The sequence below is a fragment of the Botryllus schlosseri genome, chromosome 3 (assembly GCF_051294905.1).
Source record: "Botryllus schlosseri isolate E-star chromosome 3, Bs_hap1, whole genome shotgun sequence".
Lineage (NCBI taxonomy): Eukaryota > Metazoa > Chordata > Ascidiacea > Stolidobranchia > Styelidae > Botryllus > Botryllus schlosseri.
The window spans coordinates 16,230,779-16,254,082 of NC_137238.1; the positions used below are offsets into that span (position 1 = coordinate 16,230,779).

The 23,304-nt window shown below is 40.3% G+C and overlaps 1 protein-coding gene across 1 annotated transcript in view; it reads right to left on the reverse strand.

Moving 5' to 3' along the window:
• The window catches only part of LOC145434950 (uncharacterized), a 236,662-nt gene that overhangs the window by 166,648 nt on the left and 46,710 nt on the right, over positions 1 to 23,304 (reverse strand). The window lies entirely within an intron of this gene.

The window sequence follows — 23,304 nt, forward strand, 5'->3', positions numbered from 1 at the left end:
ATAATACTTTTTCAACGACATACTGCACCCTATCCTTAATCCTAACACATAGGAAATTACGTAAATAACATTTTACATTTCCAATTACGTGAGCCATAATTACCGAGCATTCAAAACACGCTTATATTACGCCACAATGACATCTCACATAGCATACTATGTACGCACATAAACGCATTTATTACAACACAATCTGAACTAGACTTGAATTGTTGTTAAATACAACGCTACGGTTGTCAAGGAGCACGGTTGAATTTATGATTATCAAATTCCATGTTCAGCAGCAGCAATTGTAATTGTATTTGTAATGTAATTGAAGCATGCAAGGAGTAATTGTAATTGTAATTGTAATTTGATATTTTTAGCATGGAGTAATTGTAATTGTAATGTAATTGAAACATCCATGAAAGTAATTGTAATTGTAATTAAACTGAAATAATGTAATTGATCCAACTCTGATTGACATTGACAATTGGAAATATTGGATGGTAAATATACCTCCTTTTTCGAAAAAGGCTTCCAGACCCTGTCATACACGGATGAAAAATATCTTTAACCAGGACCACATCGCCATGCAGCATTTATACGGTCGGCGGAACAGAACATTCATTCTGTACCAATGATCTATAATTCTATATCCTCGTGTTATGTCTGTTGAAGCTACTGCTTTCCTGGTTCCAACCATCCCTTATCGCATACGTCGGCTATATCCGGTGATAATAGCCCGCAGGCCAACACGTGTTCTTGGAAAGTATTTGCACGAGTGATTCCCAACCTGTATGCCGTGGCACACTAGTGGGTCGTCACCGATTCTCAGGTGTGCCGTGAGTTTTCTGGGATTTTGGAAGAAGATGGTATAATATTGAAGATGCGGCACCCAGGCAATCATAATGCGACTAAAAAGCGGTCGAAATTCTTCAACAGACTGATAAATAAGCAGTTGAGCACGTATTACCATGTACATGAAATCAATCATGATATTGCCGATGAATAGGCAGCACCGTAACTGCCGCACCCCAAACCCCCCAAATGGGGGGGGGGGCCGAGCTCAAAGGGGGCCCAAAATTATTTCGTGAGTTAGCATAAATAGTAAAGTATTTTTTGAAAATTTATGCCAATTTTTCAAAATTTTTTCGCGCTGCGCGCGAATTCAAGAAGCCATTTATCTTTATTATTGGGTATTGGGCCATTACCGCGCTACGACGCACCAAGACCTACAATCAAGTTTTAGGCAATATAACACGCGACTCCAAGAAGTGTGCCAGAACGATCGGCAGCGAGAAAACCTTGGCCGAAAAGGTCTATGCCCTTATGCTGACCGAAGACTGCGTTCTATATATAAAATAAACATAGGTTTAATTGTACATAGGCGCCTAAATGACTGACGCCGAATGTTCCTGTCTTTGCAATCTGAACCTCACAAGACAAATACCATCCCGCTGGGAAAAAATTTATGCCAGTGAAGAAATACCAATTTGAAATCGTGTGCGTCTCTTAGTTTAGAAGCCTACGTTTGGGCGATTCTATATGTTTTGATATAGCAGATTGGAAGTTACGAAATAACATCATGTAACGAAGTCATATCAACGGGTCCGCCCGCCAGAAGATGTTTAATTATTATTTGCGGGCCATCCCGTTTTCAAGACACTTCACTCAGCTCTACCGGTAAATCTAATTACGTGAGTAGAGAGGAAAATAAATTGATAGCATAATATATATGCAATCGCCGATCTGATTGACCGATTTTATCATAAATTATCGAAAATTTTCGCGCTTCGCGCTGGCTCACAATACAGTACAGATGGTTTCGTGACAAACGCGAACAACGTGATGGGGGGGTCGTTTTATCACCCTATGGGAGCCCAAGACCCACGTTTTTGGGGGCCTGACGAGGTGCTGTTTCGTTCCTGCCAACGGGTATACGCTTGAAGATGTTTAATTATTAATGGAGTGGTCCTACCTTTTCAAACACACCTCACTCAGCTCTACCGGCAAATGTGATTACGTGAGCAGAGAGAAGATAAAAAATTGATAACAATATAGGCAATTCCCGATCATACGGACCGATTCAATCATGATTTGTAGAAAATTTTCCGAGCTTCGCGCGCATAGGCGACAAAATCTGATTCACTCAACAAACTTCCAATGAATATGATAAATAGCGTTAAACAGTGTATCGCCGTAGGGGGGGCTTCGCCCCCCAGAAGTTAGGTCTATAACCCTATGGGGGGCCCACGACCAAAGTTTTTGGGGGGGGCCTGACGAAGTGCTGTTACGGCCCTGTGAATAGGGTAATGTCCACATCATAATTGAGCTGCTATGTATGGATAAAATACTTTGATCCGTTTCAAATCAACTATTAGACAAGGACGCGTGTCCCAAATCATAAGCCCATTTTCTGGCATTCAACCTACGCTTCAGCAATATTTCTTACGATTTCATGTCAAAAACATAGGTGGGGAGTCAATCCATTTAGAAACCATAAATCAAGCAATCATTTGCAGAAGAGCAGCTCATTGATTTACAAAACGCCCCATCTTTTTAAACGCTGTTTTCACGAAACGTTCTGGATGTCGCATTCCAATTCCTATTCCATGACAATTGCGAGAACAATTTACTGTCATTTGCACTTAATGCGTATGTGAACATTCTTCGTTTTATTGAAATTAAAAGTCGTATCCGAGAGACACTTCATAGAAACGACGGAATGCGGATATGTTAGTCAACAATTAAACCCCGTTCCATTCGAATATATGTTCGTACAAACAAGCATAGCCAGCGCAGACCTATGTTTACCACATTTTCTCGCAGCACACATTGGCACACCGGTTAAGAAGCACTGGACCGAGCGAATAATTCGGAGTTTGACGAAAGCTGGCATATCATCGTAATGAATGATTCGGCAGATTATAGTCCTGTGGAATTTTCGGTCAACCTAGAAAAAATTCTTATAAAAACGTGTTATATATAGGGCTGGGCAAAATCGAGTACCTGAGTGATTCGATTCTGAATCACGTAAGTAGTAGTATAGATCGGTCGTGATGTGCCTGGGGCTCTTATGGGCCCGCTCACACGGTGCCTCGAAACTCGTGTTGGCACGGTGACCCTTTTGACCACCCCTATCTCTCGCACGGTGCCATTGTGTCTTATGGACCCTCTCACACGGTAACCCTTTTCGGTATAGGGATCGCTCGCACGGTGCCGTGAAAACTGTTGGTAACATGGTTACCTTTTCAGGTATAGGCATCTCTCACACGGTGACTCTTCTGGGTATAGCAGCCATCTCTCTCACGGTGCCTCGAAAACTCGTGTTGGCAGGTCGTACTTGTGGGTATGGGCATCTCTCACATGGTGACTCTTAAGGTATAAGTTGTGTTGATGAAGTGGTGTTGAATATCAAGTATAGTAAGCAGCGACGCCATTACTTAGTATGCATATTCAAAATTATTATATATGACCAATTTGAGGTAATCCCAACGTTTACGGTGAGTGCGACTTCAATATAATTGTTACGACAATTTCACATTGTAAAGTGATTCGAGCTTGTCAAAAATCTACTTTCTGCTACCAAACCCTGAAGCGTGAAACGTAAACAATTTTGCTTCGAAAACTGCTTAATTGCTCAAGCAGCAGTAAAAATAGTCCAAAGCAGGAGTGTCAAACTCCTTCGTCGTAGGCCTGATCCAACTGTTCAAATCGTTAGGGGGGGGGGCTTGAAATGATCCAAATTGTTACCTGAAAATTCGTTCACTTGTTTTTCGTTTTATTTTCAAGCTTATACACATAATAGTTTACATCAGTGGTTCTTAACCTTTTTTCCTCCAGCGCCCCCTTTCAAAAATTATCGTGCTCCAGCGCCCCCCCCCCCAACTTCATAATGTAAGGAATGTAATAAAGACAATGAGTAAGAGGGAGGGCCGTAACAGCACTTCGTTAACCCCCTAAAAACGATTGCCTTGCGCACCCATAGCGTGATAAACCGAACTTCTGAGGGCTTCGCCCCCACGAACCCCCTATCGTGATTTCGATGGTCAGCAAAGTTCGTGTGGCCTGGTCGCCCTAGGTACCAAAATTTTCTGATTGATGCATGAATGAATAGGTGGTAATTACATATATAAGTCGCGATAAATTGAGTGAGCTGTTGTATAGGAAGATAAAGGGCACGTAATTAATAATTAAACATATTCGGACGTGCCCGCAGGTACAATTATTCGTTAACAGGGCCGTAACAGCACTTCGTAAGCCCACCCCCCAAAAAACAAAAAACGTTGGTCCTGGGCCCCCATCGGGTGATAAACCAAGCTTCTTGGGGACTTCACTCCCAGACCCCCATTAGGCTGTCCTCTATTTGCTGAAAGCTTATTAGGTATCTACATTGGGTGTCCATTTAGCGAGGCAGGTATTCTCGCCTAGTCGCGCGAAGCGCGAAAAATTTCACTAATTAATGATTGAATTGGTCAATATCATCGGGAATTGCATGTAAATTGAGATTAATTTTTATTCTCTCTCTGCTCACGTAAACACATCTACCGGTAGAGCTGAGTGAGGTGCAATGTTCCCTCTAAGCTGCGCACGTGCGCAGTGCTGACACGGTCTCTACACACAGAAAATCTACGTTGCGCACAACAAATCCGAAGTTATTACCCTTTTTTAGTCGATACGCACTGTTGTCCAGGGGTCAGCGCAGTGAGTTGTTGAGTGTGCGCAGACTCATCAAAAATTAAAGCGAACATTGTGAGGTTTCTTGGAAACTGTAGGGCCCGTCACTAATAATTAAACATATTCGGGCGGGCGAACCTGTTGGTATGACTTCGTTGCATGATGTTATTTCGTGACCCCCTGTCTGCAATATCAAAAAATATAGAATCGCTCAACGGGGATATCGCCCAACAGGAATATCCCTGTCGCCCAATCGTACGAAACTAAAAAACGCACACGATTTCAGATTGGTATTTCTTCACTGACATACGTCTTCTGGGGTTCAGATTGCCAAGACAGGAACATTCGGTGTCAGTCATTTAGGCGCCCATGGACAATTAAACCTATATGTATTTTGAAGGCTATATGTAACGAAGTTTTCGGTGTTAATTTGCTCTGAATACTCATTAAGGATATGTCCTATCACCACATCATCTACTGCGAAGCCATTTTTTCCCAGCGCCCCCTATACCGCCCCCCTGAGCCCAGCGCCCCCCATATCGCCCCCTGAGCGTTTCCGCCCCCTTCAAAATCGCCAGCGCCCTCTGGGGGGCGCTGTGGGCAAGGTTAAGAACCACTGGTTTACATTATATCACGAATGGGGGTTGTATTCTAGCAACACCTTTAGTCGCCAGTACGGAATTGGCAAAATACGGTTGGTAAGTTGGATACGGTTATATGCCACTAAAACAGTGGCTCTAACAACGATATAAGTTGGCATATTTCTATTGTCCTTTAGTTTTAATCGTAATCTGACGTTGGTCTTGCGTATGCCTATACTTCTTCGTTCATCTTTCCACAAAACCCTGAACTCAGTGTGCAATTTTTGACCACCTAGTAATAAGGTGTCTATATCAGCGACTTGTTCCTCATGAAACCAAAACACCAAGGTCGGGTGCTTATACTGTGGCCTTTGAACGTACTCGAGTTTACTGTTTTGGGGGATAACACTTGTTAGAAATTGCCCATATTGACTGGGTAATACAAGCATTTTTTAACTCAGAATTGCTTAGCTGGCCGTGTGTTTGACGACTCTGGTCTAAAGCACACCCACTTGTGTAAGTAGCGCAAGCTTAATTTCAAATTTTTTCCGCCGCCTAGAAGGAAAACATTCAATATTCGAAGTGTGCCCGTGAGAATGCCCCCATTAAAAACATCCAGCGAACGAAACGATCATATCATATGCAAAATGTCATAGCGGCTGACAATTGAACCCACACAAATTTCTTTCGAAGAATTAACTATCTTTGTAGGCTTCCACTATGAACTGGAGATAAGTTAATTCCGAAGTGTAATTTATTATCGCGACTCACTCAATCTCGAATTTCCATACACGCACTGGTTCTCACAATATAGTATATATATTATACACTCCTGGCACACAAAACTAGAGCTTACCGGTGACTTAACCCGCGGATTAAATAAAGTACAACATTTAATCCAAATTACGCATGCGCATATAGGAACGAATCCACGTATAGGCACGTATAGGATTTATGGCCGCGATATAATTCTAAGTTAGGCTATGTTTTCGTGTACGACCGTTTTCGGTCTTTTGGGTGTGAATACACACTCTTTTCGGTAAGAGTGAACAATGATACCCATCCGCATATTCAACGATGCAATGAAGCGCTATTGTCTTCAACACCGTACTTTGACAATAGCGTAAATAAAACTCTACGCTACCCACGCCTATACTTTCAACGTGCTAACTTACTCTGGTATGCTTCTCTATATGCTGTGAAATCAAATTAATAGAATCCCTTACGATAGCTGTATATAAATATCATCCTAATCATCTGTCCAATATTACGTCAACCACCCGCAAACGGTAAATGATCTCAGCGAGTGTTGCAAGGCGATTTATACTCATGCCTATCAATTCTTCACAGTATGTTGAATGAAATGGAAATTTTCGCACCAACAGCTGGCTGGACGCGTACGATCGCAGTTTCAAAGATTTGTCGATGCTGTTTGCTTTCATCCTGAGATAATCCGCCGACTTCGCAGTTTCTGCACATCATAAACTAAAATAGTGCGAAGAGTGCGAACAGCAGTGTGTCGTATATTTTCACAATATTGGTTTCTTGTTATATGTGGTCAGCGAACTATTGTTGTCTGGACGCGCGGGGCGCAAAAAACAATATTATATTCCATGTCAAACTCAGTCATTGATATTTGAATTGCATATATTATTGTCGAATTTGAAACTACTTTCAGCCCACGTGCTCAGATTCACCGTTAGTACTGACGTAAGTGGTGTCTTATCCAAATTTATGGCCCGTCGGGGCCTACGATATTTACGGCCTTATCTGGTACATTACACTTGCAAGAGCTAACAGGCCGATGCTCACAAAACAGAAATTCGTTATTACTCTTGACGTAATAATGGGCGAAAGTTTTGATAGGACGATTACTCTCAACGTAACAATCGGCGATTGTCTCGATTTCGCTTCTCATACCGGACTCTTCGCATTTTGAAGCGAGTTTTCGAGTTGAAGGTTGACAGCTATGTTAAAGTTGCCGTTTTTACCGTCTCATACTATTAGCCTGGCTACAGTAATGCGATTGAAATACTCTGTAGCAGACCCCTCAAGTTTGAGCTGAAGTTTTTGAGCTCGTCGCCGCGTTTGAAATGTTACAGGATGATGCCGTGATTAGCTAAATGCTCCAGGGACGATATTCCGTATATAAGTGTAGTGGAAAACGTTTAGCTGTCGTTGTGACCGGATTACAGCGTGACGTAGGATACCGCATGCAGTGGTTTAATAATTCTTTATGGTGCGTATTAGGTATGTGGTGAAGAATTGGTGGCGAGCTTCATGTGGCGTTTCTTCCAGTTAATTTTGACTGATTGTATATACTTGGTGACCCAGGTTTAGCTTAAGGTAAAATAATTGATAATGGTCAACAAATGCTGTGCTTATGGTTGTATGGCTGGATATTTGACAACTAAACAAAAAGTTTCAATTTCGATTTGAGGATTTGGAGTTACAAAAGAATGGATATCTTTAGTGAATGGACGTGATTGGAAGCCAACGAAGAATTCTGTAATTTGTGCGTTGCACTTCGAAGAAGCAAAGTACAAGACTGTGGCTTTCGAAAAAAAACTGCTCTTGGATAGAAAACCAGTGCCTACCATCCTATCGGAGCCTGAGCTGCAACGGCCTTCATTGATCCCGACTATGACCCTTTGCAGAAAACCACCGAAGAGAAGGATATTCCAGAATGATCAGTTGAAAGATTTTGAGCTGTCTGATAAAATGAGAAGTTTATAAGATTTGACCCAGTCCCACACTCCAGAACGCTATATACCATGTACAGAAGAGGGTAATCAATATGTAATTTTTTAACGTACCGTATGGAATTCAATGATGACTAGGTGTGGTGTGGCGCATTATTCAACTTCCCGAAATATCTCAAAAATGTATGTATGAGACAAATCCGAGCACAATTTACTGGAAGAACTTTTCGAACCAAGAAATTTGTCTTTCCTCCATTCTCATTCGCCGTTGATTCTTCAGGTGTATCATCACCCGGCGGATTTATTGCATGGAGCGATCTTCACAAAATCAGGGAATCTCATGATAATGATTCGAATTTGCGGAAAGCGCCAAAAGTGATATATGCCTCGTTACATCCAAGCAATAACAAGCAGAATGTCAACTTAGCTCTTGTTCCATTCTATGAGTCGACAATTGCAGCTTGCAAAAGTTACTTGCCTCTCACGGAAGATATGGCTTCATTCTTGAACCTGATTAATGCTCGGTTGACGATTCTCACGGTATAGGCAAATGTGTGTGTGTGTGTGGGGGGGGGGAGGTTTCTGGTTGGTTCAACAGAAGTTACCAATTCTGAAAAGATAATGCTGCACTGTTCCATCCTAAAAATTGACATCAAGCTCAAGTCATTTTTACCATTTCAAAAAAGTCATTGAATAAGTGGCTATTGAAATTACCGAATCATTTCTATCTCCTTGCAGTGAGACGGTGTCGTGCATAGTTGCTGGGTAAATTGTAAAGCAAGTTCACGCTATTCCGACTTACTCGATCGTGGGGGACTACTCCCTCAGAACCGCTTGCCGAGTTTGTTTCATCCAGTTTTTTAATCCTAGATTGTTCTGATAAAATCATCTGCCCTCATTCACTTAGGGTAAGTTTTGCATCGTTTTTTATTTGGGGGGGGGGGGGCGGGGTTTGCACTTTGCATGTTATGATCATCGAGATCAAGCTTTGAAATTGGCGACAAAATCATTGTTATTATATATTACAATACCAAGCAGAAGCTAGTTAATGCCTCTGAGAAAAATGCTTTATAAACGGACTTTAAAACAACGACAGTTGAGCAAGACGTAGCTTGCATTCTTCGGTGATGCATTTCATTCTCATTACCGGTACTTAGGGCCGTGGCTTGTATGCTGCAAGCTTGTTTTTGATACAAGTTGGTTATTGCAAGTAGCTTCTAATATGACATGTGTACCAATTCTTCTTCACTTGCTTGAATTGATTTTACCATGCAATAAAATGGTTTACATGAGCATGTCGGTGTTTTCTCACTACTTAGCCTACTTCTGCAATTGGTGGATAACTGCATCTACGAGGCTGTCTCTAGTCACTTTCTGACGGTAAGATACTGATTTGACCTGTTGTAGGATTATATACAGCTTATCTAAGGCGATGCGTCTGGTAGCGAGAAGCGAAATCGCGCATAATCGCGAATTTCTGTTTTGTGAGCATCGGCCTGTTAGCTCTTGCAAGCAAAATGTACCAGATAAGGCCGTGAATATCGTAGGCCCCGGGCCCGTAATTAAGATTTCTACATCTGCGGATCTACTTAGTGGTGTATTGTTATCTCGTCACCTCCCGTCTGGTATAATATGGTCTAAAGCAGGGGTGCCCAACCTGAGAACAGGACGTTCGTCAAACTTCACAATCCGTATAACGTGTAGGCCTAATGATTGTGCCGTATGGTAAAGATTTCACAGTGCAACGTTTTCTTCAATGCGATGTGTAACTTTGACTTATACTTCCGACGCGCGCGGCTTTCCAAGCTCGATAATATAGCGACATATTGAAGATGAATATTCATAGACATAACAAGTCGTTCGGTCGAAAGAGTTTTATTGTTTAGTTTCGACACCATATAGTTGCTCCATAAAACAGCAATTTAGTATTACAAGCAAATTCCATGAGATAAAACTATCCGTAGTTGAAAATCACAAGTCACCATAAGCAGAACAACATATAGAACAAGTTATGAAAAGTCATGCACGGTGCGACATCAACAAGAAATAATAAATAGTTCAACGAGGAAGGAAGGAAGGAGGATATTTCACAACAGAGTGCAGACGAAGTCGCTGTGTCAAAACATCGGTCCGGCCACACAATGAGCAACCTGTTTCATGCTCTATGACTTCATTAACGAATGTCAGGTGTCTTGAAAGAATCAGTTTTGTGGCTGAGAGATCGTCACTTCATTAATTAGGTCACGATATGTAAGTGTAAATAAATCGTGCTGCTAAATGCAAGACAATGAAATAGTTGCAACATGACAGTTTCATTCAAACTTTTTCTATGATATCTATGATTGGAGATTCTATATAAATGACACGTAAAACCCATCGTATTTAGTGACGGTAACATTGGACAATGAGATAACACAAATTTATTGTCTAAACGACTTGAACATTTAAACAAATTCGAAAGTTCGAGTCCATCTCAATTTGTCATGAAGAACAACATGGCTATTGTCTACCTCAGTGGTCGGGAACCTATGGCTCGCAAGCCATATATGGCTCTTTCGGGAGTGAGATATGACTCTTTGACATATTTGTAATTTCCTACTTAATTTTATCGATATTGCAGCAACTTGTTAGTAAATTTTCATAACGGCCACAATAATTATACTCGTTGCAGCATGAACTTGAACATGAACACCTATTAGAGAGGTCAAGACAGTGGCTGATCGGGTGGCGAGATAGCGCAGTGGTATAATCCGCACTTCAACGCCAATGGGTGCGGGTTCGAGTCCGACCAAGGTCGACTTCAGAATTCCGATACCTAAGTGTTGGAGGTTTCCCTAAGCTTCTCCTCGCCACCTCATCCGCGTAAGCGTTGTCTTACAAAAACCTAGAGGTGGGCCGTGCTATAAGTCGGCAGTTCGGAAAATAATGGACAATAATGACCATAGTAGTCGAAAAACACCATGAATACCACAACACAACAATAACAGTGGCTGATCCAGGGTTGAGGGCTCGGACCCCTTTACAAAATCTTCAAATTTAAATTGCTGTAGCGTCAGCGACCAATATCCCTCGCAAATTCGACGTACCCGACATCGTGCGCTGCGTAATCCTGGATTGCACCATACGTTGGTTGGTTGATTAGCATATATGAGGACGCCTATATGACAATCTAGTTTTGAAATACACATTATCTTCCCGATCTATGCCGAGAAACGAACTGCCTTGGAATAGTGACATTCAAATTACAAATTCAAATTACAAACAATGATTCGCTATTCATGTTGTTCATTGTTAAGTAGTAGTGCTGCCGTTAAAATGTAGGCGTGTAGTGCAACGTTTCTGTTAGGAATTGAGAAGTCGATCAATATTTTGATTTTATGAATCAGAACCATCGTCATATTAGATTCATATCAGTTATTATAAATTCTGAGCTATTTACGATGAATTGCGCTATCGCAGGATGATTAGTAACCTACGACTTTATACAGAGAAAATATTGCGCCCCCGACGAAACCCATGTTGAGAAACAAATAACTTCAGCAGTCTACCGCTGATATCCAGCGGTGAAAACCAATGTTGTTTTTACCACGATACCAAGGTCTCCTGCAACCCGAAAGAGCGTTATCCCGGCTTTGCCACAAAGTTGCGTAATTTATGAATATAAGTGCCACTGCGAATGTCGGTACGTAGGGAGAACTTCCAAACGGTTGCAGGACCGTATCAAAGAACACATTCCACCGTCTGTCAAATCTTATAACTCGAAATCGCAGAATACCAATTCGCTTGTTCTCGAACATAACCAGGCCATGGGTCAAAACTCTTCTATCGTCAAACATTTACTAGAAAATCATACATGTGTTGCTAACTATCAAGAGGTCATGTTCTCTATATTGGCTAACGGTCGCAATTTATTTTATTTGTCTGTTCTTGAGTCCATCATCATCACTATGAGTAAACCTAGTCTATGCCAACAGAAGGAATTTGTGTATCATTTGAAAATCGCGCATTGACTTGTTTTGCTTCGCTATCTCCATGCCAACGCTACTGTTCTCTCGTTTTTCTAACTTTGAATCCCATGTAGTCAGTTCGAATTAGTACTACTGTGACGTCACAAATTTTCAATTGTGACGTAACAATTGATTGACATGTATGGTTCTTTGAGAGTTAAAATGGAAAATATAGGGACAACATGGCCCTTCATATGAAAAAGGTTCCCGTCCACTGGTCTACCTATTTCAGAATGTATGGCTGACATATTTAGTTAGTCTTACTTATGGTGTTTGGCCTGGCGAATTAGTAAAGTGCTATTCGCCAAGACATATTTCAATATTGGTAGAATATCCATAGAATGTAGTGAGCAACATTAGAGCAATAAATTTGCATTTGGATCTCCCAATTCAAAATAATTTTAACACTTGCATTAAAGCCATTATTCCTTGTTGACGGAAGATGTTTAATATATTTCATAATCAAATTGTTTTATAGCGGAATGTCGTAGCCTTTGACATCTTGAATTAGTATTTCAATGTAATTTAACGTTGCATATATCGCAACGATGCTGCTTACTTTCGTCGCGACTTCCCATGTGCGATGTTTAACAAATCATGTACGAAATTTCCTACCGCGTATTCCAAACTTATATTCAAGGACAGCGAAATGTCTATGTCTATGAAATGTCTAAAAACCTATGTCATTTTAAACTTCGATTGTAATGGCACTCCTAGCCTCATATTTCACATTCATATTCTTCGATGCTAATATGGATTGTTTCGCGTATATTCATATCTGCTTTTCGACTAAATTGTTCTGCACAGAATTCACATGATAATTTTTTGATACCGACATGAACTATAGTTAATTCTGAGAATATAGTTGATGCTGGAAATTGATGCGGAAGGGCTATCTTCCATACATGACATCGATATTGATTGAAGTCGCCATGGATATCGTTGCGAACTTTTAGCAGGCACTTTGTACGAAACACCATCCAGCATACAACCCATTTATATTACTTGCTATCCGAATTAATAAGGAGGTGATTTTTTCCATTGTCTTGGTTACTGCGGGGCATTGGTGTGGTTTGATATCATTGTGACTATTCAAGTGACTTTCTAAACCGCTCTTTTGCCAAAACTCCATCCCGCACACACCACATTTATAATCTTTGAGGATAGTGTGAATTTTCATGTGATTCTTCATACATGTATTTCTTCTGAACTCCTTTGCACAGATTTCGCAGGAGAAGTTTTTGATACGTAGATGAACTAGCATATGCCGTTTGAATTGGTATTGGTCGCGGCAGCCCATGTGACATACTTCACATCGATATGGTTGGTCCTCAGTGTGGACATATATATGCATCTTTAGATGGTATTTCGTACGATATTCCTTCCCGCATACTTCATATTTATATTTTTTCGCATCCGAATGAATAAGGTAGTGGCTTTTCAAGTTCCTGCGGTAATGAAACTCCTTGCTGCATATTTCGCATCGATGTTTTTTGTCGTCGCCGTGAATTGCTGAATGTCTTCTCAAAATCAACTTCTTGTGAAATTCTTTTCCACACACCTCACACGCATGTTTACTATCTGCCACCCGACGTTTCTTGCGCTTTTTGACATCCGCATCACTTGCGATATTTGCTCGCCATTCATCATGAGGATGTCCTCCTGTTTGCCTACGTATGTGCGCATTCTTCATTTCGCATGGATCGATCGATTTTGATCGCGTTCCTTTAAATACCCAGATTCAGAATGCCAATAAGCTCTTGCAAATGGATATATAATATTTTAGTTATTACTTATCGTATAATTGTGATAACTCTGAAAAAATAAGCCATGTGGCTAATCACGCGAGTTTTTCGGGATGTAAAACACACACTTCTTGGGTAAGAATCAAGCCTAGTTGTTGTATCAACGATCTTGCAATGCCTGGCATTAGAAATAATTAAACAAGAAATGAAGGCACTCCATAACGAATATATCATCTTTATGACTAGTAGCAACAACTGTTATGCTATGAACCAGGGCTTGTTAACCTGTGCTCCAGCGGTTTGGATATTGAAGGGGCGGAAACGCTCAGGGTGTAATGCGACTGGCACAGTGTGCTGAGCGCCACCGCAGCTGCAACAATGGTTGCTGGTTCGAGTCTCGGATGTGCCATCCCAGCAAACACAGTACAGACCAAAGATGTAGAAAAGCCGAGCCGATATAGTAGATATTAGATCTCGGCAGGTCGTAGAAAGGGGGATTTCGTGTCGACTCAATTCAACGTCTTTTCCATGTCCTTCAATAATGTAAATATTATGCAGATGCTACAGCCTTTAAACATGGTGAGTAGAATGTAGATCCTACGTTAGAAGAAGAAGATCCTGATATAATAACCTGTTTTCTACCACTATGGGCTTAACCTGATCACGACTGCGTACACACACCACATTATTTACTACATATTAATCACATTTGTGATAATTTAATTTCAAACGAATTGGCAATAATGCCGTTGTAAAAAATAAAACGAACAAACGAACGAATGTCTTTAGAAAGAAAGTGAAAACAGTCCTTATCATCAGGTTTCATCTTCTGATGAGCCAGTTAAATAACCAGCATGCGGCCTTTTTTTTTCAACACCCTGCAGAAATAAAATGAAAATGATGATTAATAGCTAAGACATTCGTACTGCGAAAATGGCAGAGGTAGCGACTAACGAATGACTCCTACATTTTTTTCGCCCATACTTACTAAAATGGATTCGATTCTGAACTATTTCCACTCAAGTTTTCAAGTTTTATTATTATATTTTTTAATATTATATGACTAGAGAACTGACTTCAATCGTCACTTCTACTTGATTATCAAGATCAACGATGACTACTTCAGCACTCTTTGAAAACAGCCACTAACACAAAAAGAATTCTTGACTAAAATTTCTTCACATTCTGTCCAAAATGATCAATTCAACAATCCAAATGAATCAGTTATTTGGCAGCTAGTTGGAGAGATATATACTCAAGTCTAGAAAGTGGAATGATACTCTGCCTGGAAAGCTGAAGACCTAACAATATTGTGTACAGAGAACAAAACATTTGAGTGGCGGCACTGGTATGGACATTAATAAATTATTAGAATTGACAGCAAGATAACCAGCAAGACATTAAAATGAGATTTAGTGCAGTTTCTTAGGCTGTAGTGATACTCAGCCAGTAATTGACCTAGCAGAGAGCAAAACGTTGTAAATAAAGCGAGCGAAACCTCCGACAGATGATACGATAAAACATTAGAATCGACAGTCTTACTAGAAGCAGAATAACAATCATGAGGGGTTAGAGAACAGAAGCCCGGGAAGTGACCATCAGAAATTACTGCATGCTGGCCGAACAAATCCATGACCACTAACAAATGGTCTTTCAATAGTCAATATTGATACCAAATGACACCACCCCTATTTCATAGCAACATTTAGCAAATACAGCGCTGGAGTCAACCTTATATAAGCCCTAACCAAACGCCCATTAGTTTTCCCACCTACTACTTCGCGGATGGAAATACGCATTAAAGCGAACGGACGCGACTTGTCACACTCTTGCTATTTCTGCTCCTTTTTTCTCTTCATTTCTCTTCTCTGTCGCTTCCGCTTGAGGAGAGAAACAGTCGGCCGCGTTTACGGATCGTGAATTCCCGGTGGGTGATTCTTCCTCGAATGGTCAGCACCTTGAAAATTGAGAACAATGTTGTTGCAAAATGCATGACAATTTGAAAGTTACATCATTCTAATTATTCCAGTTATGGCCGTGAATCGTTACAAGTGCGGTAACCATAAGAATTATTACTATACTTCAACTACAAATACAATACATTGTATAAAATGATTACCAATTCTTTTACGTTGATCGAGTCCCAAATAGATGAAATATGTCAAAGAATTTGCTAAATTTTTGTATAATTTGACAGATTCCGAAATCTTCTCAAAGTGCACCTTTCAAAAATTTGATATCAAGACTCCCAACATTTTACAATTCGAAGTTGGATGGCTTTACCAATACAAGCAAACAGTTTGTATCACAATTGACAATTATGTAGAGAACGCTGCGAGACATATGAGTAGGCCTACCCTAAAACGTTTCTCTCACATGGACATTAGGGCTATTAAAATATGACTTTTTTTCTCAAATCGTTCTGGCTACTTGATAATATTGTTAGGTTACCTAATTTAAGCCTAAACACAAAATTTGGTTCAATTCCAGCCAGTAACCGCTTTGCTACAGGAGAAGAAAGTTTCTATTTATTATATAAAAATAAATAGGTAATAAAAATTTGAAAATTTTCTGTTCACCCCATGAAAGTGTTAGGCTGTCTATAGAAACGATGCTCACCAAATTTGGTTCAATTCCAACCAGTGGAAGCGGAGATATTGCCGTCGAAAAATTTGGATTTGAATAAAATAGTATTTACGGTGACCGATTCTTTGTTTACTTATTAAAGTTGTGCTCACCGTAAGTACTATTTTATTAAAATCCAAATTTTTCGACAGCAATAACTCCGCTTGCTTCCACTGGTTGGAATTGAACCAAATTTGGTGAGCATCGTTTCTATAGACAGCCTAACACTTTCATGGGGTTAACAGAAAATCTTCAAATTTTTTATTATTCATTTTTATATAATAAATAGGAACTTTCTTCTCTTGTAGCAAAGCGGATACTGGCTGGATTTGAACCATATTTTGTTTGTAGGCTTAAATTAGGTAACCTAACAATTTTATCAAGTAGCCAGTACGATTTGAGAAAAAAAGTCATTTTTGAAGAGCCCTACTGTTCATGACCGTCCACGTTTAGAGTTGCATCTCAAAGATGCTAAAATAAGCCTAAATATAATCCAAGCAATACGATCGTCCACTTTGACTGACTGAATTTCTAAAAACACCTTGATAGCTTCCACATCTTACGTTTATATATACTGTCTGCTATCGGCACAACAAAGTAGGCCTATTTAAAAATACCAAAACAGATTCAACATACCACATCTCTTGCAAAGGCTTTTGCTTTCATTCAATTTTCCATCAAACTTCTTTAAATCCTCCTTTGTGGTGAGTTGCTTTGGAATTCTTCTAGGATCAATTCCGATATTGTTTTATCATATACAATCTATGGCGGAATAAAAGTTTCGGATAAGTTCGAAAACGAACACAATTTTCCACACAAAAGTCAATTGCCACACGAAATGCCAAATGCTACGGTCTCATTTTACAAGGTATGGCGAGGAAACGTAGTGGTACGTTCCATTATAGCTAAACACCAATGAATTGCGGGTTCGAGCGTGACACGTCGACTCCATAATTCCTACCGAAGTGTTGGCCGTTTATCTAGGCTCCTCCTCGCCATCTGATTCGCATAGCCATGTCTTAAAAAGCCTAGGAGTGGGCCGTGCTGTAAGTGGGCAGATGGTTGCCGATGCACCCGGCACTTGGTGAATTCGGCCGCACAAACTCGGCACTTGGTGAATTCGGCCCTCGGGAAATTTTGAAATCAAGTGTATTTACAGCTATTAATACGAATTATCAAACTAATAATAGTATTATCAAGTGATTCGTCAATCTTGTAAGGTCAGGGCATCCGTAGATCGCGCAGTCACGGCGTGATTAGATCACGGATTGCGTAGCCACGGGAAATAACACAGCGCTCATATACCGACCACGCGCGGTCTGCTTGGAATCGATGGCGTGAGTCACGGGCCTGTGTCGTGTAAGTTTTGAGAAGATGGATCTTGACGTTGTATGTGAGATCAAAACTGTGGAACATCAAGCAGCGCTTCTTCGTTTATCGATCACGACAAGCCAGTGTTCCTCATCAACAAATGTTTCGCATGATCACGTCAAAATAAATTATTTTTTGCCTTTGGAGAGACGATTCCACTCTGGGATTAGGGTGTCTCGATAACACGGTTGAAGGATCCCAAGATTACGAGATCTACCACGAGCCACGACACGTTTAAATTTCCTTTTTGATACTGTTCATTCATACTAAATGCATTTCTAATGCGAAGGTGTTCTAGTGCCAATTCCTCCAAGGGCCGAGTTCACCAAGTGAAGAGCGTCACGTTATTTCCCGCAATTACGCAATCTGTGATCTAATCACGCCGTGACTGTGTGATCTACGCATGCCCTGACCGCCGTACAACATTGACAACCACTCAAAGTGCCAAGTTCACCGGCAAACATTCCAGTAACCAATCATGGTGACCGGTACCGCTACGAGATCTACCACGGCCGAATTCACCAAGTGCCGAGTTTGTGCGGCCGAATTCACTAAGTGCCGAGTTCACTGGTAATCGGGCAGATACGGAATAATAATAATAAGAACCGGCCTGGTGTAAAATGACTAGTGTAGTCGAACCACCACCATGAACACCACAAACAAACAAATAAACATCTAACAAGGAAAAGAAATTACCTTTGCAGCCTTTGACAAACACAGTTACCATTGAAACCAGCAATTAAGGTCTTATTCGAAAGCAGAATAACAACTGTTTTAGTGGACATATCAAATCAAGTGTTGGAAAGTTCATGTAAAATAGCCCAAAATATTATCTTACTGTGACCATATTCCATCAATATGGTCTGGCTAGCCAAATTCTCTGGGCCAACATAATCAAGCTGCGTTTGGTTTCAACGATTAATAATCTTGTCACTGGATTCGAGGTATAATTGCACTCAAATATCAAATTTTGCTCCATTAATCAACAACAAGTTGAAAATGTCCATTCTTGCACCAACTTTTATAAAATCATGAATCAGTGTTCTACAGGAATGTATCTATATGACTTATATACCTAGAAAATTCAAGCATAAATATTATGATATACCGTAGGTATAGGTACCGGTAATTCAGATGTTTGAAGCGAATTATAGTGGTCTAATTTCACTAAATTAGAGCGAAATGCCAGCAATACAATTGTAATCTAATTCGGAAAAACGGTTTAGCTCTAATTCTAACCTGGAAAAGCTGAAACTTTTCTATAGTTGTCTACACCTGTTTTGCAGAAAGTCAAACAGCTCTAGGCGTCATATACTACAGGCAATTCGAAATACCCCATAAGCTATATGCTACTGCATATATACCTTTAACCCGCTACCTCAGTCAGTCACAATTCCTATATATTTACGGCATTTACCATACAGAAAGAGCGAACTATGCCCGGCTGCGACCTGTTGCGCTTCAAATCTTTGTATGGCGCGATGATGTAAAATTTGAATCGCCGAAATATTCTAGAAGTCACGCATCGATAATCATATTCCTAAACGTACAACATATCACTTATTTAGTTATTCTCTGAATAAAACTATTAACCATACTCGTTGAACATGCGAGATTACCGAAAGAGCGAATATATATATAATGAAGATCATATATATCAGAGGAAAACAAAACTATTCGACCTTAGAGCAACAACACGAATATACAACACCGGTGACATCCTCACGCAATAAAACGAAGGGAGAACATTGTTTTCTAATGGATAGAACGAAGCTACCGCATGAGATCGAACAAAACCGGATAGAATTCATCGTGATTGAATGTACCGTCAAAGTCATCCTTTCTACGTATTTTAGTCGTACCCGCGAGAGATAGAAAATTTGCATTATTAGGTTAACTACCGGATATAACGAAGCCTAATGCATGAGATGGAACAACACCGAGTATGAATTTATTCTGATTGAATATAACCACAAGACCATCCTACTACGTATTTTAGACATTCCCTCGACACTTAGAAAATCAGAACCTAATCGAGATGATCCCGGATGATCCTTTTACGGTTTTGTGTTTGCTGGGATGTTATTATGAGTAGGAAGTTTGTCTGGGCTCCTCATTGCAGATCACGCTGCGATTTGAAAAGCCCAGGGAAGTATGAGCCGAGTTCTAAAGTCGGTCGCAGAGACGCGAAAGTGGACTCACTCAAAGCGATAGAGAATAAGAGTGGCAGTGTGAGTGCAGGAAAAGTCGTCCTCATTACCAAAAGCATATACACTGAACTTCAAGAAATGTACTGTCGTGTCGCACAAGGCCCGAACGGGCGATAAGCGCCACTGTCATCTTTGTGTAATAATAATAAAAGTTCGGTTATTTCGACATTTTCTTGGCCAAACTCTGCGGTTCTTGATAGCCTATCAGTGATGAGCATCGGAGCGGAGTCGGAGTGGATTCGGAGCGGAGTGGATTCGGAGCGGAGTTTTGCCAATTTTGTGACAGTCGGAGCGGATTCGGAGTTTACTACAGATACTTTTGTCTGCGATATCTTTGGATAGCTCTGACCAGAATACACTATTGACTATGATTACAAACCAAAATACTGACAGTAGACATCTTGTATAGTTGTAATATGACGAGTGACATGCACAGATGGCAATCAGCCATCTGCACTGCAATTGGGGACTGGAGAGTAGACAATACTATGAGGCCAACCACATTATCACATGTACCATGTTGTACCATGTACGCCATGTACCACGCTTGCCACTGTCTCGGATACACTCTAAATCGAAAGCATCGATTTAGACACAAAATTGTGCATTCAAAGATGCAATATGGGACAAACACATAAAGTCGACCCAAATCTTTCGCCGAAGTGGTGTCATAATATGTGCAAGTCCACACTTCATCAGATAAAGTTATGAAATATGTGCTTCTGCTCTCATCTTATCATCTGTCGCCGGCTTTGATCACTATGAAAGAGTTTACGTATACATTTTAATAGTCCGGTAAGTCGCCGCCCGAGTTGTGAGATCAGTAAGATTGAGAGGGATTGTGAGGTCGACGCTGGAAACGCTGCTGAAATGTAATCGTAATGTCACTGGTAAATGACCAGATCATCCAAGGTAAGGTACGGTACACTCGTGTGCCGATCATGACGTCATCGGTAAACCCAATGACCCTGGGGTCCGTTTGCTCCCGCTGGGTTATTTGCAGGGGAGGAATTAAGCTGCAAGATATAGATTCTCAAATGATGCAGCATTTCTATAATAGATGTTGAACGGTAATAACAACTCTCGTGTAAGTAATGCGTGCTTTTAGCCCCGTTTACATATAGCTCAGAAGCAATGTTACCTCTAATTTTGACGAGTCTGCAGCTAGCGCTCACCTATTCACTGCGCGGTCCCTTGGACAACAGTGCGTAACCACTAAAAAAAAGGTCATCTCTTCGGATTTTTTGTGCGCAACTTATAATTTATGTGAGCAGAGACCGTGTCAGCTCAAATCAATTGTACACATGCGTACCTAAAAGGGCACATTGCTCAGGAACCATGAAGTGGACTGCTGTTTCATCAATGTCGCTCCATTATTTTAGTGTGTCGCTTTCTTGCATTTACTAGATTTTGTGAACGTTTCTCTTCTCATTTTATTTACCTACCAAACTGGCAGAAGAAATTGATCATTTCAACCCAATTATATATCATTGTTACAACCACATGATTGTCTGACTTGATTATGACTTCCATTATATTGCGTTTCCTCATTATTGATCATTGATATATCAGCAGTATAGCAATGAAGAAATCAATCAGTCAATCAATCATTGTCATCACCATGTAATTTTGAAGTACGTTGTTTAGTAATCGTTAGTGTTACCTGGCTATTATCAGTGCATTCTGCTTTTCACTGTTGACTGAATAAACATCTCTGTATTTCTCTATTGCTATCCCTCACTCTCTCTCTCTCTCTATCATTCACGCTTCACATCTCTCGGCGACGGCGGGAACTCAGTCACGGTCAAAGGGTCAAATTTAAATGGAGCGACAGGTCGCAGTACAGTGACTTTGTGGATGTGGATGAACGTGTCGCTAATCTCATCATAGCGGAAGGAATAAAGAAGATGTTGATTGCGTACGGCATTACGATAGAACCCATTGCTTTAATAATTGAAGGTAATTCGTTCAAGAATATCAACATGCGATATGTTATGATCGCCGGTATGTTGTCAAGAGGGTTCTTACAGCAAGCAGCAGTGTTAGAAATATTGGTAGATTGTCTTTTAGCTCAACTTGCAGTAGCATCGAAACTGAGTTTCAGAATGTCAGTTAATCCTCTAAGTTGATGCAATATGGGTTTACAACTAGAATTCTTGACCAAGTTATATAGATCTTGCTTTGCAGTTGACTCACTTGTTTTTTCAATTACATGACATTTTCATTGGTTGAAAACATGATATTTCATTCATGAATTTCATTCATTATAATAATTATTGTTAATATTATCCAGTGAAATAAATATTATTATATTCATATCAAGTTCCCTCTATATAACACATAGAAGTGTGTGTGCAATGTGAATGCTTAGCTCACTACATATAGCTGCTTTTATAGTAACACTTTGCCTTTGTAATAGATCAGAGCGGGGTTTCAAATGTTCGTTCCGAGGAGTGTCGAAGCGAAACACTTACTACTCCTGACGAAATATTTGGAGTAGAGCTAGAGACAGAAGAAGAGGTTAGTATTATTTAACTATTCTAGATTCTAGAATGAATTCATTAATTGGGATAATCCTGTTTATTTTTGTTGCAATTATATATATTAAATATTGTTGTGTCAGAACTCTTGCCTTCATATCAACCGGAATGCAATAAGTGGAATGTCCTTCAACCAAATCTTCTACTTTATATTTATTTGTAGGGAAAACAAGCCGCTGCGGTTATGCTCCTGAGGGAGTTACGAAATGCAGTAACTGAAAAGAGAATCACAACAGGATTTGAGGGTGATACCGCTTTATCAGGTGAGTTGTAGGATTTGCTGCTTGATTAACCTGGAACTGTGTGAACAATGAACATAGATGTACCATAACGTCCTGATTTGTCAGATTTGAACTGATTTGGACTCTTGTCCTGATTTGTCGGCGAACATTGTTCGGCGTTTTCCGTAAAACCTTGGACGTTTTGCATGCCACTATCTGGCACAAGTTTGAACTTAACAGACCGTCACAAAAGTATAGCTAGTTGTTTGAAAATTTTATGGCTTAACATGCGCGCATTTTGAGTTGGTTCTAATTCGGGGTCTGCTAATTTCCAAGTTGCGCCACAAACATGTGTTCTAATTCGGGATCTGTTGAGCTCAGACGTGTGCCACATTTTGTTTTTGGGTGCTGAAAATATGGTAGGCCTATGTTTTGATTGACGCTGTTTACGTTATGACGGTGCAATAAACACTCGAACTGAAAGAAGGCCTCCAAAAATAAATGATTATTAAATGCTTTTCAATTACATCATTATTTTTGATAAGGCTATAAATCTAAGTTAGAATAAGCTGGTGTAAATTCGTTTTCGTCCCACGCCACGGAAAATCATTTCTGCTGCTAATGTAATTTTTGGTTTTCCTGA